Raw genomic sequence first — 20546 nt, forward strand, 5'->3', positions numbered from 1 at the left:
AACAAATAGGACTGTATCATATATAAAATTTTCTGCACTGCAAAATAATAACAATAATAATAGAAATAATAATAATCAAGAAAATGAAAAGCCAACCTTACTGAATGGGAGAAAGTATTTGCAAATCATAGATAAGGGGTTAACATCCAAAATATATAAAGTATTCGTACAACTCAATAAAAAAGAAAAAAAATCCAATTAAAAAATATGCAGAGAAACTAAACAGACATTTTTCCAAATGAGACATCCAAATAGCCAACAAATACATAAAAAGCTGCTCAGTATTACTAATCATCAGTGAAGTGTAAATCAAAACCACAATGAGATAACAACCTCACACTGGTTAGAATGGCTATCCTCAAAAAGACAAGAGATAACAAGTGTTGACAAGGATGTAGAGAAAAGGGAATCCTTGTGAATTATTGGTGGGAATGTAATTAGTACAGGCACTATGGAAAACAATGAGCAAGTTCTTCAAATGTTAAAAATGGGAATACCCTATGACCCCCCCACACACACACACACGATGGAGTATTATTCAACCAGGAGCAAGAAGGATTTCCTGCCATTTGCAATAATATGAATGGACCTTGAGGACATTATACTGAGGTAAGTCAGAGAAAAACAAATACTATCACTTATATTTGATGTGGAATCTAAAACATGCTAAACTCATAAAAATATAGAGTAAAATGGTGGTTAACAAGAGCTGGAGAATGGGGGAATAGGAGAAGTGTTGTTTAAGGATACAAACTTACAACTAGTAGGTAAATAAATCCTGGAGATTTAATGCACAGTATAATGATTATAGACAACAATATTATATTATAAACATCAAACTTATTGAGAGACTAGATCTTAATTATTCCCACCACAAGAAAGAAATGATAATTATGTGAGAAGTACCTATTAATGCTACAATGACAATCATACTGCAATATATGGATGTATCAAACCAACATGTTGTACACTTTAAACTTGCACAGTGTTATCTGTCAAATATATCTCAATTACAAATATTATTTGAGGAAATCCAAGATACAAGAGTAAGGACTAAAAGCAAACACTAGTTGAAATTTAAGAAGACATTGACACACCAAATAGAATGAAAAATACATAACCAATGAATAATGTCCTTAACTAGAAAAAATTGATGTCACTCTTGAAATCTGCAAATATTATAAACAGTGTGCATATTTTCTCAAGCCTATGTAGAACATTTAAAAATATTAGTCAGCTATTCTGCCACGAAGAAAATATCATTAAATAGGCAGGAAGGAAGGGAGGGAGAAGAAAGTACAGGTCATACTAGACCCACACTAAAATGTAGTAAAATAAATAATAAAGTTAACTCAACTTTGGCAAAGTTAAAGATGAAAATATAGGCAAAATTGGGAATGAAAAGGTATAAAAAAAAAAGGAAAACACCACAAAGACAAAATTTTAAGAGATGTATAACCCCATGCTAATAAGATTAAAGTGTGAATAAAATGCCCACTTCTCTGGCAAACTCATTTACTAAATATATTAGTCGGTAATAATGTTAGCTTCTATAGCAAGCAATGTCAGTGGTTCAAAACAATAAAGGTTTATTTCTTACTCACCGCAAACCCAATGTGGGTTGCTTGACTCCTGGGCAGTTTTTCTTTAAGCAGTGACTGTCATTCTTCCTCTACTTCAACCATCTAGACAAAGAGAAGATAAACATGAGAAGAACCATGAGAGACAATGGACTCTGAAAAACAAACTGAGGGTTCTAGGGGGGAGGGGGATGGGTTAGCCTGGTGATGGGTATTAAAGAGGGCACGTACTGCATGGAGCACTGGGTGTTATGCACAAACAATGAATCATGGAACACTACATCAAAAACTAATGATGTAATGTATGGTGATGAACATAACAATAAAAATTTTTTTAAAAAATAAAAATAAAAAAAGAGAAGATAACCATGGCAGTCATATGGGCCATTTTAAGGCAGTCATAGAGATTGCGTACATCATTTCCACAAACACATTCCACTGGCCTTATTGCGAGGCTACCTAACTGCAAGGGAGGATGAGCAAGGGAGGCTAAGGCATCCTGTGTTGCCTGAAAAAAAAAAAAACAACATTACGAAGTATGTAGCCAATTTCTGCCATATCGATACTGACTCCTAATGAAGCAGCAAAGACGGTTGAACTGTAACTATGAATGACATTGAAATTATTATGAGAGAATCTTCTCCCCAAAAGTTCTGGAGCAATTTGGTTTTATTGGTGAGTTCATTGAAATGTTCAAGAAGCAGTTCATCTCTGTACCCTACAAAATGTTACAAAGTATTTGAAAAGGAAACTACTTGAAAAAAGTTTTTCGGAAACCACATAATTTAGCCTATGAAGCTAATTTAACACTGATTTCCACTGTGATAGAATTACTGTCTCATCTATCTCATCTGCAAAGTAGGGATAATAACATTCCCAATGTTGAAGTTATTGAGAGTATTCAATGAATTATGTAAAATGGCCCAGGGTAAACAAATATATGTTCCTGGGGCACCTGGGTGACTCAGTCGTTAAGCGTCTGCCTTCGGCTCAGGTCATGATCCCAGGGTCCTGGGTTCGAGCCCCACATCGGGCTCCCTGCTCAGCAGGAAGCCTGCTTCTCCCTCTCTCACTCTCCGAGCTTGTGTTCCCTCTCTCGCTGTGTCCCTCTCTGTCAAATAAATAAAATCTTTAAAAATATATAGATATGTTCCTATTAATTTGCTACAAGTAAATAATATATCAATCTCCATTTTAAATAAAATTTCAATTGTAAGTAAAATTATTTCAAGCTGCATTCAATAGCATTGTAAGAAAATTATCAGAGTAAATTTATTCTAGGAATACAAATATCCAACATTAGGAAATCCATGAATAAGTTGTTTCATTGATACATAAAATTAAAATCATCTCATTAGATGCTACCAACTGTGAAATTTAACAAATATGCCAGATAAAAGTTTAGAGACAATAAGGAGTAAATCAATAGCCCTCATTACAAGAAACTACCCTTTTAAAATGAGGAAAAGGACAAATTTTCTTTACAGAATTATTTAACGTTTTTCTAGAATTTTAAGGTAATTCAATAATGCATGAATCAAAGAAAAAAGCAAGCTCTCTGCTTCACTCATAAAAATTACTGAAAGGGCAGATTTACAAAACAATGATTTTGTTGTTTTATACAGCCACTAAAATTGATGGCTAGGAGTATTATGTGAAAACATGGGACAATTTCTAGAATGTAATGTTAATAGGAAAGCAAGATACAAAATTATATTTCAGTAGAGCTTTAGAAAAGGAATACTCATACATTTAAAAGAATAACTTTTATTTCTAGAGCCATAATTTTGAAATCCAAGTAGTTTTTCAATATTTATAGCAAAAGCTGAACTACTTTTCAAGTACCCACAGAGCTAATCACTTTGGAATTAATAATTGTATAATAATTGTATAACATTTACAAAACACCTCTTTTACTTAAGTATACCATTTATTCTTCAGGGTTTTTTTTCAAGTTTTCATTTAAATTCCAGCTCGTTAACATACACTGTAATATTAGTTTCAGCTGCAGAATTTAGTGATTCTTTACTCATTCCTCACGGAGGGGTTTTTAAAGGTAACAAAGCCCATTAACATCAAGCCTTGGGATTAGACCCCATCTCCACATGTTCTGTGGCAGAGAGATCTAGTTGCCTGCCCATATTCTTTCTCCCCTTCTTCCTCACTAACAGAGGAGAAAAGACATTATTTCAGGTGGTAAAGCGCCCTGTTAAAACAGGATATTTCTTAGTTTCTCTTGTAGCTGTAGGTAAACAATGCCCTTCTATTCTGCTTTGTATTTGCTTCAGGAATACAGGTTTAATGATTAGAGATGTAGCAGCCATCTTGGATCATGAGGCAACCCTTAGGTCCTAACTTATGTTCTAAGCCTGGAAACCTCATGACTGTGGAGACAATACACTGGTCCCCCAGATAGCAATCTTAGACTTCCTTGACATGAAGAAAAATAGCCCCTTGCGTGTTTAAGTCACTGTTCATACAGAGTAGAATCTAATTCTAACTGATATGTGCTATTTCCTCTACACCACAAGGGAGGTAATGAAATTTTAGCATAGGACCTAAGTATTTTAAAACATTTAAAGCAACCTTAATCACCTGAGTCCTGTACCCAACCTTCAGTGTTTGAGGAAGAGTTTTATCTCTTCAAAACACCTATGAGAAAAAATTAAACCACATCTGATCATAGCTGATGAGACATTCTTCTTTTGGCACACATCACTTTAAGTGGGGAATTAACTTTTTTTCTTTATTATGTTATGTTAATCACCATACATTACATCATTAGCTTTTTTTTTAAGATTTTATTTATTTATTTGACAAAGAGATACACAGTGAGAGAGGGAACACAAGCAGGGGGAGTGGGAGAGGGAGAAGCAGGCTTCCCGCGGAGCAGGGAGCCCGATGTGGGGCTCGATCCCAGGATCCTGGGATCATGACCTGAGTTGAAGGCAGATGCTTAAGGACTGAACCACCCAGGCGCCCCTCATTAGTTTTTGATGTAGTGTTCCATGATTCATTGTTTATGTATAACACCCAGTGCTCCATTCAGTACGTGCCCTCTTTAATACCCATCACCAGGCTAACCCATCCCCCTACCCCTCTCCCCTCTAGAACCCTCAGTTTGTTTCTCAGGTTCCATAGTCTCTCATGGTTCATCTCCCCTTCAGATTCCCCACCCCCCCGCCTTCATTTTTCCCTTCCTACTATCTTTTTTTTTTTTTAACATATAATGTATTATTTGTTTCAGAGGTACAGGTCTGTGATTCAACAGTCTTACACAATTCACAGCGCTCACCATAGCACATACCCTCCCCAGTGTCTATCACCCAGCCACCCCATCCCTCCCACACCCCACCACTCTAGCAACCCAAGTGAGGAATTAACTTTATAAAATAAAGAAGAAAATCCCAGTGATGCACATTCAACCATATGCATACCTTCAGTTACCATTTGGCCCTAAGTTACCAAACACATTTTATCAGCATAGACCATGCCTGTGGACCTTGAACATCCTACCTAACTGCTTACTGATATTTCAACATAAATATCTGAAGCACTAAACTCAACATTACCAAAGCTGATTTCAGAAGCATCCCGTCAAACCTGCTACCTTAACTCTTTCCTATCACAGTGATTATCTTCTGTTGAGTTATGCCAGCCATGACTTAGGGGTCAACTTAAGGGGATCTCCCTAACTTCCCACACCAAATTTATGACCAAGTACTATCTGTTTAAGCTCCTGGGTATCTCTCAAATTTGCCTACCTTTTTCTTCACTGCACCCAGGTCTATGCATCTGTTATAGTTCTTATGTTCTACCACCACAACCTGCAAAACTTTCTACCTGAATCCATTTTGGCTTCTTTTTGAATCTCTTTGGCATCCTGCAGATTCGTCTGAGATCCTCCCTCCGCATTAACTGTGTGACATTGAACTACTGCTTTACCTCTGGATTTCAACTTCCCCTTTTGTAAATATAGAATAATACTTGCCTCATGAGTTTGTTTTGAGACTTGGTTAGAAAAATACACCTCATGCCCCAGCACAAAAGAGGCAATCAATAAATATTAGCTTCCTTCCGCCTTTTTCAGAAACTATATTACACTTTGATTAGCATTTAAATAAAGGATTTTATGAGGTGTTTAAATAGAGATTTCAACAAGTTTCTGGTTTTTGTTTTATGAAAAAATGTTTGGGTTAAACTCTAACAGAAGATGGCAAAATAGAACTGTGAGAATAGGAGCACTGTTGAAAGAACATTCTCTGACTGGAGACATGCTACCGATAGCAGAGAGCTTGATGTGGATGATGTCTGAAGTATGTAACCAGAGCTACAACTTCTAAAGAACACTTGCTAAAGGTCATCTCAAAGAAAAATATCACACAACACTTTGACGATGGCTTTTCATTTAGTATCAAGTAGACAGTTGCTGTCAAAGTTTTGCTGCGTTTCTACTGCTGAACAAACATGGGCAAGGTCTAACAAAACTTTAAACAGCTGATAAAGTTATTAATTAGTTATTAGCTCATCAGCTAATAAGTTACTCATTGAACAAATACAAACATACCTATATCCTCATATTGGGAATATTAAGTCCTCTTTTGTTGATTTTTTTTTAATGGTTCCTAATGCCAATCAGTGTGTGGCCCTGGTGTATTTTTCACAATTATTACTTAGAGGAGAAGTTACACTGAAATTTGACACTACACAAGGAAGAGAACATAAAGTCCTAAGATAAATGTCTTTTTTTTTTGTCAAAGATTACTTTTTCTGGACTCTATGATTGCTGAGTGAAGACACTTTGTTTAGAAGATAGAATCACGTATATTTCTCACTGGGCAGCCAACTGTCTATAAGCATTTGTGAGGAATTCCACATCTCACCAAATCGACACTGCCTCCTGCCTTCTTTGCAATAGATAAAACCGGGGTAATTTAGGAGATCCACAGAAAGCACTCTGTAAGCCCTTCCTCCCACTTCAAGAAAGTCCTCCATCACTATTAAGGAACCTAATGATGCTTCAGATTCACCAATTCCTCCAATTTCCTGGAGGGCATAGTCACACTAAGTGTTTCAAGGAGCTCTTCTCCTTCAGGAAGTTTCTGGCACTGTCAGCTATCACCTAAAGCCACAACACACATATTTTTGAATGAAAGCAAAAGAAAGGTTTCAGGGAACAAAGTTCCTTTCAAATACACTGATGATAATGTAAACATTTCTCTGAACCGATAAAACAAAATGTCCAAGTAGGAATTGACGTCAAGCTCGGTCCTCTGCCTAGAATGCCCTTGCCTTCATCCTTTCTCATCGGGCTAGCTCCTCAGAGCCTTCCTTTAAGTCCAGAAGTCACATTTAAATGAGAATGTATCCCTCTTTGCATCCCCCCTTCCCACCTGACACAAAAATTCCCCCTTCTTATCCTATGCACCTGTTTACTTATCTCTTTCCACAATAAAACCTTTATTTCTACATCCTCAAGTCTTGAAAGCCCAAAGCTTCTTAAATGTAACAGCAAACAAATTATCAAATGAACAAACCAGAAATTCTGCTTACCTACATCTGCACAGAGGACAGGACTCAGAAAGCCCCAGGCATTCACACTTGCCCTTGTCTAAGTACAGCATCCAGAGGTGACCTGACAAATGTCCTCTCCCTGAAGAACTTCCTGACTATTTGGCAGCCAGTTACACAAAACGCTAATGAGAGTCTTATGTTTCAAGTTTTATCTCTTTATTACATCCGTGGTTCTTTAGCCAAGTCTAGTTCATTCAAATCCCCCCCGCTGCCAATTTAGTAACATTTTGATTCCAAGTGTGTGACCTATAGTCCTTCTCACTCATCAGAGTGAGAAGTCTGAGAGCTAAGGAGATCTTTGGCATCTGAAGTCCAGCTGAAGTGAAGGAGTAAGCGGGGAGATAAAGAAAAACTTGCTTTCCTTCCTTCCTTCCTCAAAGCTGCATGTAGGCTGTCCCATCTGTGGTATGGATGGGGTATAAAAATGCATCATCCATGGACTAATCACTTCCCTAATAACACTTATTTATCATATTGGTGTTTAATCTCCAAATCACAATAACTATCTTATTGATAAACAAATCTATCCAATAAATACAATAGGGTACACGGTACATATTATGACTTTGGTAATATATGAACTATTGTTTTTCTTTTTATTAATGGCTTTGGAGTTTGCTTTTTCTTCTCAAGTCACATTCTCATTACTTCTAGCTTAGAATATGATAAAAGTACTATATTCATCTCTATATATTATGATTTCCATTCCATTCTGAGAGACCACCTACAACTCCATATCAAAACTCTTTGTCTCTAGTTCAATGATGAAGAAATCTGGCACTACCATGGTTTGTAAGTCCATTTTTTTATACATTTATTGTTTGCTTTCACCAGGCTGATCTCATTGTTCTCCCCACTATCTAAGAGTCATGACACATAGGTCTACCTCTGAGCCTTTGATCAAAGTGTTGTCTCAGGTGGTAGCATCATCTTTATCTGGATCAAGTTCCCACCTACTTGGCTTAACCTGATCCAGCTATGTTCAAGCTAAGTGTACAAATTCCATAGCGGTAGTAACTAGGATAAAGTTAGAACATTAGGAGAAGCTGCAACAGAGCTCAGAAGACATTCTGTGTTCACAAAAGACATTGGTAGGCTTGCCTGTCATGAGTTTGGAAACTCATTTTGGAATTCAAAGGAAGAAGTCAAACTGATTCCCTCACACAACAGTTTAAATCCATACACTGCATTCTCATCTAACATGCACAATTCCTGCCAAAGGGCCAAATACTCCATGTCTAAAACAAATGCAGAACAGATACTACAAATCTGGATAGTCTGATAGGAATGGGTTTGAGAGGAGGCAGTGTTGTTAGAACAGGTGGGGACCACAAATGTATGAGGTGGCCCTGCTTCTGTGAACTGGCAGCTGCCATCTGTGGAGTCAGATCAAACCCAAGGGAGCCCACCTTTCCCATGGAAGAGTGTCCAGAAAACCACATTCAGTTGATTACTGTAATGTTCTCAACCCAAGAAATAATACATTATTTGGCAGCCAGTTTCATTTATAAATCTAATAGGAGTCAGAAATCTCAAGGATCTTATTTCTTTCCTATGTTAATGACATTTTTGTTCCCACTGTGCTTCTTAGAAGCTATATACCTTGGACAAAGAAAGTAAATACTTTCTCTCTGCATCAATTTTACTTTCACCTCTAAATTGAAACATGTGGTAATATATAGTCCCCTCAGCGGATATAGTCAGATATAGTCCCCTCAGGGGCAAGATGCTATTCCTTCTCTCTTAGGTTGTTACATTAACCAACATCAATTCTATGAAATCACATTCAATCACAAATCATGATGGAAGCTCCCTACATGTCATACCTTTCCAGAAGACTCCCTCAATCACCTGGAATGACTGACAAAGTTAACTAGTCCACCTAGTAAAGATGCTCCATAATATTCCTCTTTAACTTACTGTAAAGACATGATCTTAACATTATGTTCATACATAAAATACATCACCTTAGTCTTATTTTTAAATGAGAAATAGCTAACATATTAAAGGTACTATCTTTTATTTTTTATGGTAAACCATTCTAGCTACCTTGACCTCCCCATAAGACAAAAACAAAAAACAAAACCAAAAAATTGCCTGATGAGTTTTTTACTCTTTCCAATATAATAGTTGGTGTACTGAAATTTTAAGTTTATCTTGTCTCTAAAGCTCTTAAGCCTACATCTTAATTTTCTATTTTTGAAACTTACCATTCCAGTAATTTTCCAGCAATATAATTGTATTCACAACTTCTTGAATGACTATACTGTTTCACAGAAAATTCAGGTATATGAAATTAAATGCCCAATTAAAAAGTTAACCCTAATGAGAAATGGAATTCTGCATCATAACCTAGTAAGCCCAAAATTTTGCAAAGTTTTGTCTACATCTTAAACTAATGTATTTCCATGGCAAACAATGGTAAGGGAAGTCCTGATAGCCTGGACCAAAATAATGTAAATTAGAAACTATTTTATCTACAAGAATCAGTCCTTAAATTTTGACTAGTGAATTCTAAAAACTAAATGCATTGCCCATCATCTTCAGAAATATCCCTCAGCTTCAACAAATGCACACTTAGAGTTCAGTTTATGATAGGAAGCAACATTAGTATAGTCCTCTATAACACATTTTTCACATTTTCACACAGCTACTGAAATAAGTTAATGTTCCCATCTTGATGGATTCTTTTTTAGAGAAAGGGCACAATGTGGATTGATTTACATAACCCTTCCATTAAAAAATAAAGCATATCATGTTTGTGCCATTGAAATGGCAAGTTCATTTTCCTTCTTGTTTTATTATAAACACTGTTGTTTTAAATAACACTCACAATCCATTGAATTGTAGCTGATATTTTGTGTCATGGTGACTAAAAATTCAAAGGGAAAAGGAGTTCATTTTCACTGAGTGCATACAGTATACAATAATGTACACTGAGGTGGGTGGAGCCTGTTTAAGATTCTCTCTCTCTCTCCCTTTGTCCCCCCTCAAAAAAAAAAAATTGTGGATCCATGAACATCTGTTTTAAAGTCATGGAATATGCTTGTTTAAAGATGGAAAATACTGGGTTCATTTCTGAATCATGAGAGGAGGGTAAGTCCCAGGAATTTGCATTTTTTAAAAAGAACCTTTGTTTCCTTACCCACAGAGATTTTTCAAAGCCATGAGCAAACAATGGAAGGTGTTTAGGGTCATGCTCAAGTCTGTCTAGATTTCTATCTCAAAAAAACAAAGGCATACGTATATAAAATACATGTAGAAAGATGGTTAGTGCAGCATAGTTTGTGATAGAAAAGACCAAAACAAATCAAATACTCATTCATGGGCAAATGGTTAAATTGTGGTTCATGCATACTGTAAAATATTCTGTAGCCATGAGAAACAATTATACATACACACATACACACATTAGGAATATGTTCACTTTATACTGTTAAATAAAAAAAGTTGCATACATAAAGTATGATTACCTATTAACCTACCATATGGACAACTTATGTGTTTATGTTTCTATAGGCATAGGAAAGAATACATAGTAAACTGTTAATGGTGTTTACAACATCAAGGAAAAGAGAAAGGGGAAAACTATCATTTTTTTAATTTGCATACTTTTTATTTCATAGTTATAAAATCACACACCATTTTTATAGTAAAAACAGATAAAGAATGATTCTGCAAAGAAAAATATTTAAAATATGGATGCAAAAAACAATTACATCACAGGAAAATAAGGCTTTTAGGAGGGCGATTTTGAGTGACATAGATAGATACGGAAAGAGTCTTGAATCATAGGTGAGAGGCACAAATGCTAACCAAAAGATTTCAGACATCAGGAACATAAGAGCAAGGAATACTAGAAAACTGGTCTGTAAGGCCCATAGAAATCTTATGGAGGAACTCCACCTAGTTATTTAAAGTTATTTGCATCTCTTCACATCATGAAAATATGCCTGGCTTTTTTACTATTCAGTAGCCCCTTAAAAAAAAAAAAGCTACACTACAAATAAATTTTAAGGTAAACTTAGTTAATCAGCAAAATCCATAATGGCTGCAAAAAGTTTATTTTCTTGGAAGGGTAAAGCGTTTCTTAGTTTAAGAAAAATGTGTGTTTCACCATAGTGTGGCTTGTTCCCTAGACATTTTAATGGTACAGTATGATGAGTTTTAACAAATGTATACAGTCATGTAGCCAAGACCACAATAAAGATATCAAACACATCCATACACCCAAAATTTACCTTTTACCCCTTACCTTTTGTCAATCCTGTCATTCCTGCCTCTGGTCCCAAGTTCATTTATGTGTTCTATTTCCCTATCAGTTAGTTTTTGTCTTTGCATATAGAGTATGCAATTTTTGTGTTGACTGTTTTCATTCAACTCCATATTTTTGACATTAATCCACATTTTTTAATGTATCAATATTTAGCTCATTTTCATTACTGAATAGTAATTCCACTAAATGGAACTTATTTGCCCTTACACTTGCTGATAACAATTAAATTGCCTCCAGTTTTTGGCCAATGTAAGTTATGCTGCTGTGAATAAGAAGGTTCACATTTTGTATAGTTATATATTTTCCTCTCTCTTGAATAAATTCCCTAAAAGTGGAATTCCTAGAATTTATGGTAAATGTACACTTATTTAATTGTATTTAAAATTTCCAGAATCTTTTCCAAAGTGGGTGCTTCATTTGGCATTGTTAAACACAGTGCATGAGCATTCCAGTTGCTCCATATCCCTTCCAACACTTATTTAGTATCAGTATTTCTAATTTTAATCATTTTAAAGGGTGTGAAGTCATATGGCGTTGAAGATTTAATTTGCCTTTCCCTAATGGTAAGGGATAGTGAACATACTCCCATGTGTGTATTAGCCATTTGTATACCCCAATATGTGAAAGATCTGTTCAAATATGTTGACCATTTTTAATTGGGTTCTTACACATGGGTTGAACATACACACACATACACATTCAGATATACACACATACCCAATTTCATCCCAGTCTTCTGTGTCATGCCTATCCATTTTCTTAAGGTTACTTTTTGAGAAGTTTTAAATTTCAAACTAGTCCAATTATCACCTTTTTCTTTCATAATTCATGACAGATCTTCTATGCTAAGGTTAAAAAGATTTTATTGTTTTTATCCTATGCTTTCTTTGAGAAGTTTTATAATTTTAACTTTTATGTTTAAGTCTTTGATACATTTTGGATTAATTTTTGTGTACAGTTTAAGAATTGAGTCCTTTTTAAATGTGTGTATCTGCTTCTGGACTTTGTACTCTGTTTCTGATAAAGTAAGGAGTTAGCCAGATATAAGCAGGGAGCAGGTGTTTTCCGACTGCTAAGAAGGGCAGAAACCACGTTTCAAAAAGCCAGGAGAAACCCTGGAGAACAAGCCTGTGTTCTGCCCTATCATCGCTGCCCACCATAAGCTATAGCTTCATGATAACACAATTACATTTGTGGTTTTGACTCCCCTTGCAGGGGATGGCTGCCATGCCAGTTCTGATAAGGACCATACAGGGCCAAAGAGACCCTTAGATGATGGGAGGCACTCCCAGTCAGAGACAGCTCTGGCTATGACCCACAATCCTTGCATGCAGAAAAAGGAAAGACAACCCTGACCCTCTGTGCAGTTGCCATCTCTGGGCCTGTCCACTCTCCCACCTCAAGAGTGTACTTTCACTTTAACTGCTGTTCAAGTCTTGCTTACTTAAGAGTTTGGCTCTGACATCTTCCTCCATCAAACTCAAAAACAGAGGCAGAGGAGGGACAGAAGAGATATTGTTGACATTTCTATTTTGTTTTCTTTGTTTCTTCTTATGCTAACTCTACACTATCTTGACGACTATATTAATCCTTAAAATTGGGTATATGTCTTCCAACTTTGTTTTTCTTTTTAGAAATGATTTAGAATATTCTAATACCCTTGTATTTTCTCCTTATATTTTCATGTAAGTTTCAGAAGCAGCTCCATTTCTAAAAAAAAAAAAAAAAAAAGAGGCTACAAGCGTTCTAATTGGCATTGTGAATCTGTATTTTAAGGAGGAGAACTAACATTTTAACAGCACTGATTCTTCTGATTTATGAACATTTATATCAGTCTTTAATTTCTCTCAACAATGTTTTGTAGCTTTCAGGATATAGGTCAAACACATATTGTATTAAATGTATCCCTAATTATTTCTTGGTTTTTGTTGACACTTTAAATGGTAATTTTTAAAATTTTATTTTCCAATTGTTCTTTGCTAAAATATAGAAATATGATTGATTTTTATATATAAAATTTGCATCCTGCATTAAACTTGCATAATAAATTTTATGTTTTGTTTTCATTTTAATTCAGTTCAAAATGTTTTCAATTTCCATCATGTTTTCTTTCTTGCCCCCATGGGTCAGAAAGAAATATATTAATTTCCAAACATGTATCATCTTTCTCAAGTCTACACTTTGCACACTGCCACACATTTGAGGGCTCACTCCTCTCAGGCTGCAAGCCAATAGTTAGGGATATATAGAGGCTGAGGTTACTAAATTCTAATTTCTAACAGCATTTACTGAAAGCTGCTAGAAATCCAGGGTTTCACAGAGCCACCCTTTCTTCCATCTTCAGCTCCTTCAGAAACTATGTCACAGCAGGAAATAGCCCACTCAAAAGGGATGATTGCAGAGAATTGAATAAAGGGACTGTTCATATAGGTAGACACAGGTAAGGGAAACCACAAAGGATAGGGAGGCCTCTTGGGGCAAGCAACAGCGGAAAGCAGAGGGAATGGTTACTGGAAACCACAGAAAGTTCCAAGAAAGAGGCATCCCACAGGAACTGTGGTGTCAAGCAGAGAGATACAGAAAGGGGACCAAAGAAACAAACACTCCAACCTCTTTTTCTCCCCATACTCCAGTCTCCTTTTGATTCCTCCCATTGGCCATTCTAACTGAAAGCGGAAAGACAAGAGAGCCTGGTTTAGACAATACTTGGAGGTCAACGTCCTGGCACACAGAGCAAGATACAGCTGGAGAGTGAAACCTGAGGAAGAGTAAGAATATTCAGAAAAGAAAGCATACTACGACTTCCCATACACCAAGTTCCAATTCTTATCAGTAAAGTCACCAGCTTTGAAAGGACAAAATAAGATCACTTCCACAGGTACGTCTTTTTCACTATGACAGAACCCACTAACAAAAGATACTGTGTTTTGCCCAGCACTAAAAACATCTATTTCTCCTGTCCAGCTTTGTTCGCAGGACCCTATTAAAGCTGGCTGATTGACGCATAGATTTGAAATGTAATCCTAAATGACATTTATTCTTCTTTTCAAAGCTGCCTAGCTCTGGTCTGCTGGGCTATTAGCTCACTCCTGTTCACTACAGAAACAAATCCCAGATGATAGCCAAACTTCTAAAAACAGTTGCATGACTCTATCCAGATGTTTTTCAGGACATTAGGAAGCCATGATTAAATAGGTCAGTGGACATTTGGCCTTTAGTAACAGCTTTCTGAATGTGCCAAATGGAGAATTTCCAGGCAGCTGTAAGCACATACTCTGCAGGTACTGGTCTGTGGTCGCGGCACCTCCTTTAGGGTCATCTGACCATCAAACTAGTCTAGTATTCTGTCTAATCCATCTGACTACTGACAGTTAAAAACGTTTCTGGGAGCCACTGAGCAACTGTGAAGTGAGAAGAGGTATATTTACTATAAATCAAGTTTGTTTGTTTTTTCCAGTAATGGGTGTTGATCAACCCTCTCTTTTCTTTAAGATGGATGGGTATTAATTAACTACCAGAAGTCAAGCTAGCTATACCCTGGGGGCAGGCCCTTTTCCAATATTTTACTTCTCTTACTGACTATAGCAATTTTTGAAAAAATAAATATTTGGGATTTAGGAGATATTTTCCTTATAGCCATCAACATCATTGACTGGGATGGAAGACTGCATGTGATTATTTTACAAGCTACTATAAACACAGAGCCTGGGGAATCTTTTAGAAGACTGAGATATTTTCTTTCCCTAACAATAATTGGCTCCTGTTTAAGGAGCACCTACCATATGCCAGAAACTGTGCTCAGTTTTTAGGTACTTTACATTATAAATTCTCTTGACAGATGCATGAAACAGATTATCATCTTTCATCAGATGAGACGGGGAAATTTGTAACTTTTCCATGGTCACACATCCAATAAGTGGGAGAACCTGAAGGGATGAAGACGCAGGTCAGCCTGATTCTGACACCCATATTCCTTCCTGCCCTGATATTTGTTTACCTAACAAAACATCTGAGAGAGCACCAACTCCTTAGCCTCACAGGGCTGGATTAGCTGTGCATATGGAATGTAACTGTGTACGTAGGTGGTACACGCCAGCCATAATGTGAGCTATGGTTATTCTCTCTTTATGGCAAAGCTTTAATTAGCTTTTCATGATTCTTAGAACTCAGCAAGCATCATGAGCTCATAAGAGGAACTGAATTTTTTACATCTCTCTTTGAGGTATTCCTGTGTTTTCTTTGGCCAGTCTGGGAACATCCTCACCATGAATGTCCCAAACAGCTGTCAGCCACCTAGCTAGGAGACAAGAGGGGGGTTTGCTCATGGTGCAGAGAGATGATACGATAGCAGGTCTCTCTAAATACATTTCCTTTTATTAAGAAATACTAAAGTGCAAGGAAAGTCAGTTTCTAGGTGACTGACTAAACCTTCGCAGAGGAAGCATGGAGTTCAGAATGAAGTTAAATTGAAATGATAATTTAAGAGCAGGGTTATTTACAATGAGAGTAAGAAACTGTACTGGTATCAGATGCTATTAATTAGTACTGGGATCCTCAGGGATCTCAGGACCTAATGTGTGAGAAAACAAAGCAGTCATTGACAACAATGGTGCTGTAAATTTAGAGACTAAATGTGCTGGTATAATTCTACATGCCTCAAAGAATGTAGTATTAAATCAATTTCTGAATATCATTTTAAAATTAATTTAAAAAATCCTCCGTACTTCATGTGACATTTCAATGTTAAAGAATTTTCATCCTAGAAGCCTGTAGCTTTCCAGAAATCTCTGCGTTAGGGGCACCTGGGTGACTCAGTCAGTTAAGCAACCGCCTTCAGCTCAGGTGATGATCCCAGGGTCCTGGGATTGAGCCCCCATTAGGCTCCCTGCTCAGCGGGGAGTCTGCTTCTCTCTCTCCCTCTGCCACTCTCATGCTTGCTCTCTCCCAAATAAATAAATACTTAAAAAAAAAAAAGAAATCTCTGAGTTAGAATGTTCCAGAGTTCTTATCAGATACAGTGTTTACTAGATCAAAAGGTAGCAGGGAGAAGAGAATGGCAAATCCATCATTTCAGCTAAAATACACAAAAAGCATATTCAAAAAGATGGACTAATTTCCACTATTTCCAAAACTCCTGTAGGAAAGCATCTTTCATGTCAGAGCTAGTTTCCCTGCCCTGACAAACTTGGATAAGTTAGAATCCCCCCAAAGAATGTTCTATGGCTAGCTCACAGATGCCAGTAAATGTTCCAGGAATAGTAAAAGTCTCCTTGAAAACCAACATTAGGGAAATACACCTCATATGGGCCATGACATCCCACAATGCTATCTGAGAAACAAAGATGAGAAGGGGCCCAGGGTGGAGATCAACAGTGTCAGATTACCAGGACTGGACTATTATAATGCTTAAAATGTCTTCACAATATTCTGTCATTAACATTTAATGTAACACATGGGTAAATACATTACTTTTTAAAGTCTGGAGTTGGGGGGGTTGCAGACTACTCAGCTCCTCTCCGCCACTATCAATAACGGCAAAGAGAACTTAACCTTTTTCAGTCTGTTTCACACATACTGGATTTTGTCCCTCATCCCAAACAAATAAGTAAACCTTCAAATGGTAAAGCTATAATTCACATACAACTCTGACTCTAAAATCTAAGATATTAAGTATCATGCTCTGCTGCTTCTACTAAGTCATAGCAAACCGTTATTGAGTTTATTGGAAATGCATGTGTTTGGTATAAATTTGAGTTTTCTGTTCCTATTCAGAATTCCCCTAAAAAAGACAATTTATAGAAATGAATGGGAATTTAATATTCAATTATATTTGGGAGCCATTCCTGCAAATAAACAGAAGCGTTCTGAGTCATTTAAACAGTAAAATGAATGATACAAACCTGTTCATTAACCCTTAGTCATACAACTGTAAGGGTTGTTAATTGTTAATAAAAAGCAATAGTTACTTTCAGTACAAAATAAAATAGGAAAATCTCAAGGAATCTGGTAGAGGGAAACAGTATGTCACTTAGGTATCCCAAGGTCACTTAAATATTAAATTACAGAAATGGAATTCAAATATAGGTTTGTCCTATTTCCAAGTCTGTTCGATAATTCTTAATAAGCCATTAATCTGACTTGTTTCTAAATAGTTTAATTGACATGTCAGTATATGAATACAAATTATTGTTTAATGCCTAATTTGTATTCTAAAGAAGTATAAAAACTCAATTTTACCTAAATGTGTATGTATATTTCATAGCAGAGTAAAGGAATTTTAGGTCTAGAAGTCACATCTCTAGAAGACAGAGATGTATCAACAATTTTTAAAATTTCAAGGGCCTCTGACTACAATGTCCAAATATTAACTATGAATTCAAGTATTATAATAAAACTGGAGTACACTCAGAGAAATTTTGAGTATGGCCCTTAGCCTATTGTATACTTGGTATTTGATTTTATATTCTCTAAGCATTATAGAGTTGACAGGGCATATATTTGCTGACAGCTTTTCAATAGTGCCTGTTAATTGATATAGAACACCATGGCAACCCAACCTTTCCTGGGCCTGTGGCAGCCCTTTGCGCACAGAGGTGCAGCCAGAACAATGTCCTATATGACATGTTAAGCCTAAGTTGGGACTTTTTTTTTTCCAAAAAAAGATTTTTATTAATTCACTTAAGAGAGACAGACAGCACGAGCCAGGGAGAATGGGAAGGGGGAGATGCAGGGAGAGTCAGAGGGAGAGGCAAACTCCCTGCTACACAGGGATCCTAACATGGGGCTCTATTCCAGGACCCCAAGACCATGACCTGAGCCAAAGGCAGACTCTTAACCAACTGAGCCACCCAGATGCCCCCTAAGTTGGGATTTTTGATGCTTGGCATAAATGCATAGTAGTCTCTCTGTGATCTATTTAGTTAAGTCATAAATCATGCAATACCAAAGAAGATCAAGCTCTAAAGAAAAATGGGCATCAGAATTTTCTTCTCTTGCCCTTTGCTATATGGGTTAAAATGAAAATTGGAAAGGGATCCACTTGAGAAACAAGAAATACTATATTGTACTTTTAGGATCATCATGCAATTTCTTCTTTCTCAGATAAACTGACATAGTGTGGTTCCCACTTCATGGTAAGGGTTATATATGAAAAAACAAACAAACAATATACTTTAACTTTTCTTCTTCTATTATGGTACCCCAAAATCCTAAGGGCAGCTGGTTAACGGAAGAATGATCCTAATACATGGAGAACCCAAGCCTGTTATTTACAGATGAAGTTGGGAATCAGAGATGAAGTGTTATACTGCTGATGATAGAAACAGAATGGAAATTTTTAACTTTGAATTCTGCATCAAATTTACAAGTTGTATCTTTCCAAAGAGAGATTTAATATTTAGAGGAATTACTTTTATAGCTGAAATTATTAATTTAAGAAATATTTATTAAGCATTTACTATGTGTGAGGCACGATCCTAAATACTGGGAATACAAGAGTTAGCAAAACACACAATCCCTGCCCTCATGGTTCTATGACTCTAATGAGGAGACAATTTAAAATAATTTTTTAAGGGGTGCCTGGGTGGCTCAGTTGGTTAAGCATCTGCCTTTGGCTCAGGTCAAAGGGTCCTGGGATCGAGTCCCGTGTCAGGCTCTCTACTCAGCAGGGAGCCTGCTTCTCCCTCTCCCTCTGCTGCTCCCCCTGCTTGTGCTCTCTTGCTCTCTGTCAAATAAATAAAATCTTAAATTTTTTTTTAAATTAAAAAACAAACCTCCCAAAAATATACATAACCTTAGAATATGAGAAGTGCTATAAAGAGAAACAATAGGAGTTAATGCAAATGAACAGAAAGGCCAGAGGGAGAATTCTATATATAATTTAGATAAAGTGGTCAGAGAAAAAAAATCTCTGTAATTAGGCCATTTAAACAGAAATGCAAAGAATATATAGTCTTCTTAGCACATCTGCTTTAAGTATTTTTCTCTAATACAAAGAGTTGGTAGTAAAGCACTCAAAACTGCATAGGGGGAAAGTCCATTTTGCCAGTTTGTGGGAAAATACAGGATCCTGATAACATAGGGCTATGTAGGATATAAGAGAGAAATTAGATTTGGGGGCATCTGGGTGGCTCAGTTGGCTAATCATCTGCCTTCAGCTCAGGTCATGATCTCAGGGTCATGGAATCAAGCCCCGTGTCTGGCTCCCTGATCAGTGGGGAGTCTGCTTCTCTCCTTCTCCCTCTTCTCTCTCAAATAAATGAATAAATAAGTCTTTTTTAAAAAAGTTTGTGTAAAATATAGAAATTAGATTTTATTCTAAGTTATGATAAATCATCAGAGAGGAATAACATGAATAGGAAAATTATTTAAGATATATTAATAAATTTGATAAGCTTTTTCATAAGATCGATATAGAAAATCTATTTCTAGACAGTAATAAAGAGTAATTAGAAAAAAACATGATTTTGGGGGGGAAGATACTGAGTTTCAATTCTGGAAATGGCAGTCTCAGTTAGTAGATGAAACATCTTGCTGAAAACAATTAGAAACCTGGGGATATGTGTTGTAAGAATGATGTTTAACAGCATTAGAAAGCTTCCAAGTTAGTGAGGAATCCTGGGGCCAAGACCTGGGAGACTAGGTAATCAGGGAAGTGAGCCAGCATTTGCAGCAATTTTTCTTAAGGCCATTGTTGATTTGAGAAACATCAGCTTTGAGGCTAGGTACAGAGCTTACAGATTTCCTTGACTGTGTGGATAAAGACTGAGTATGAGGGTGCCATAAGGGTAAGCTCCAGCAAGTCCCCCAGGGCTACACTTTAGTGTAATGAGGGTAAATTGCCCTCATACCAGAATCATTTTATCCCCTGACTGTATTATGATACTTAATCTCTAGTGGCCTCCAAGAAACAAGTGACTCCATATTATAAGAAGATTAACCAGGGCTTCAAATTAGTTTGATAATTTTTCCTAAACAATGTTCAGCACACAATAAAAAGTAACTAGGCCTATGAAATATATGAGGTAATCTAAAACAAAGCAAAAACAATAAGCAGACTAAAGGGGAATTAAGGCAATGGTATTAAGATTCAAATTTTAAATAACAAGGATTATTAT

This window comes from Zalophus californianus, chromosome 6 (assembly GCF_009762305.2).
Source record: "Zalophus californianus isolate mZalCal1 chromosome 6, mZalCal1.pri.v2, whole genome shotgun sequence".
In the NCBI taxonomy this organism is placed as follows: domain Eukaryota; kingdom Metazoa; phylum Chordata; class Mammalia; order Carnivora; family Otariidae; genus Zalophus; species Zalophus californianus.